The sequence below is a fragment of the Penaeus chinensis genome, chromosome 40 (genome assembly GCF_019202785.1).
Source record: "Penaeus chinensis breed Huanghai No. 1 chromosome 40, ASM1920278v2, whole genome shotgun sequence".
In the NCBI taxonomy this organism is placed as follows: Eukaryota; Metazoa; Arthropoda; class Malacostraca; order Decapoda; family Penaeidae; genus Penaeus; species Penaeus chinensis.
In genome coordinates this window covers 25,253,646-25,256,360 of record NC_061858.1, presented here as the reverse complement: position 1 = coordinate 25,256,360, position 2,715 = coordinate 25,253,646, and positions in this window count along the sequence as shown.

Below are 2,715 nucleotides of genomic sequence, written 5' to 3'. Positions count from 1 at the left end.
GAGATATACATCAACCTTAGGACTCTCAGGGAGGCACCTACATATCTGTTACTTATGGATTGCAATGGTCTTAAACGCTCAAAGCAATGTTCCTTAATGTTTTGAACAATATCCTTGGCAAAGCTTGTGTTGTGGGGAGCAGTCACCATAACACTAAGATATTTGTAGGTGTCAGTTCTTGCAATAGTTTGTCCGCCTAACCTTGGAGTGTAAGGTAGTTTACAAGATCTGGAAATATGCTTAGTTTTAATTGGGTTGGAGAGAGAGAGAGGGTGAGAGAGTGAGGTAGATAGATTAATAGATAGATAGATAGATAGAGAGAGAGAGAGAGATAGATAGATAGATAGATAGATAGATAGATAGAGAGAGAGAGAGAGAGAGAGAGAGAGAGAGAGAGAGAGAGAGAGAGAGACGGAGACAGAGAAAGAAAAGAATAGATTCATATATAGATATATACAGATCGACAGATATAAATAAAAACATAGACTGCCTTGACTATAAACCAATCAACAAACTTGTAAACTTCCTTTCGAAGTTATTCCATCCCCAGGCAGGCCACACAAAGGTCACACTCTCTCTCTTCGCTGAACTACAAGGCTACGATCAGTAAGTCATTCCTCGACCTGGCCTCCTTATGGTCCAGTTACCGTAGTGAGTGATGAATGAGTTATTTTTAAGTCTTACCTTGTTTTATTTTGATTAATTCTGATCTTTTTATTGTGATTAAGTTATTTATGATGACATTTTGGCGATGTTTTACCTTGTTGAACATTGCTTTTCTTCAATATCTTCTCTAGGTACTTATAAGACGTAAGTGATAATGACCGACAGACTGCTACGTAATATATATCGGTCTCTATTGTATCTTATCTTAACTCCTCTGAAACGTAGGGTCAAGTGACTACAGGTTATACTACCGCCGTGGCACCCAACACCTGCCCGCGGTCAGGCATACCTTGACCAAGTTTCTTACAGGTCGAGCGGAGGAGGAGGAGAAGGAGGAGGAGGAGGAAAAAAAAAAAGTGTATCCAATTTACAATTTAGATTCGGCGTGTTTCCTCGGTCGGGTCTCTGGGGCCTTGGTTGGGGCTAGTCTCTCTCCCTCTTCGTCCGTTTCGTTTCCTCTCCCTTCCTCCTTTCTCCTTTTCCCATGCTGTTGATAAATGGTGTGGCTGCTTTTTATTTATTTGATCGTAGTTATTTTTCTTTCTTTTGTTTTTCTTTCTTTGTGGTCTCTCTTTTCTTTCTTTTTTTATTCATTTTCTCGTTATTTTTTTTTCTCTTATAGTTGCTTTATTTGTTTTCCCCGTTTCCTTTGCGGCCTCCTTTCTTTTTCTTTTTCTTCTTCTCCTTCTCTTTCTCTGTTTTCTCTTCGTCTTCCTGCATATCTTTTTACTTATCTATTTTTTCTCCCCTCTCCCCTCCTGACTTCCCTCCTCCTTTTTTATCAATCTTCGTAAATATTATCTTTTACATATTAATTTTTCCCTCTCTCTCCCCTCCCCACATTCTACCTTCTTTTTTTTTATAATTTCTTTATTCTCCCCTCTTTCCTCTCCTTCTCTTCCCACATACTCTCTCGTTTGTTTTTCTTCTCTTCTCTTCCTCCTGGTTCCCTTTCCCACTTAGTTATCACATTCTCTCTTCTGTTTCTCTCGTTCCCCTCTTCCGATAAGACACCTGTCTTCTCTTTCCTGTTTTTTTCCTTCCTTCCTTCCTTCCTTTGCATTATGACGTCAGTTATTTTGCAGTCTTTGTCTATTCCTGTTTTAACTTACGTAACTCCTTTCCCTTTCTGTTTCTTCTGTATTTTTCTTCTAATTCTCATTTGCTAATGCTTTATCTCGTTTATCTCTCTCGTGTTGTCTGTCGACCTTATCCGGTGTCTTCAGCTCCATTTCTTTCCATACATTTATTCTTTGTCTTTACTCTTCCTCTTAATTTCTTTGGTTCCCTCTTTTATACGCGTATCTTGCCATTTGTTCCTCTCTCGCCTCTTTATTTTCCCCTAGATCTTATACTCTCTCTCTCTCCTCTGTTTCTAAGTCTCTCTCTCTCTCTCTCTCTCTCTCTCTCTCGCTCTCTCTCTCTCGCTCTCTCTCTCTCTCTCTCTCTCTCTCTCTCTCTCTCTCTCTCTCTCTTTCTCTCTCTCTCTCTCTCTCTCTCTCTCTCTCTCTCTCTCTCTCTCTCTCTCGCTCTCTCTCTCTCTCTCTCTCTCTCTCTCTCTCTCTCTCTCTCTCTCTCTCTCTCTCTCTCTCTCTCTCTCTCTCTCTCTCTCTCTCCCTTCCTCCCTCTTTCCCCCTCTTCTCTCTCTATTTCTCCCCCCTTTGACTTTTTCTCTCTATCTCTCCTCTCTCTCTATTTCTCTCTTTCGACGTGCTCTGCCTCTTTCCTCCGCATCTGTTCTGCTCTTTCTCCTTCTTTCTGTCTCTATTTTTCCTCATTTCTTTTTCCTTCCTCCCCACGTGTCATTTTTTTCCCCTCTTCCCCTTCTGCTATTTATCCTTCCTCTTTCTGTATTTCTTGCTTCCCGACGAGTGTTTAGCCACCTGTTCCCCTCTCCCCACGTCTTTGTCTGTTTTCTCTCTATCTGTTTCTCTTCCTCGTTCTTCCGCCTCTTCCCAAATTCTAAATCTCTGATCTTCTATAAAATCCTTTTCTTGTTTATGTTCTTCCATCCGTTCCCAATTCCTGTTATCTGTTGTTGTTTTTCTC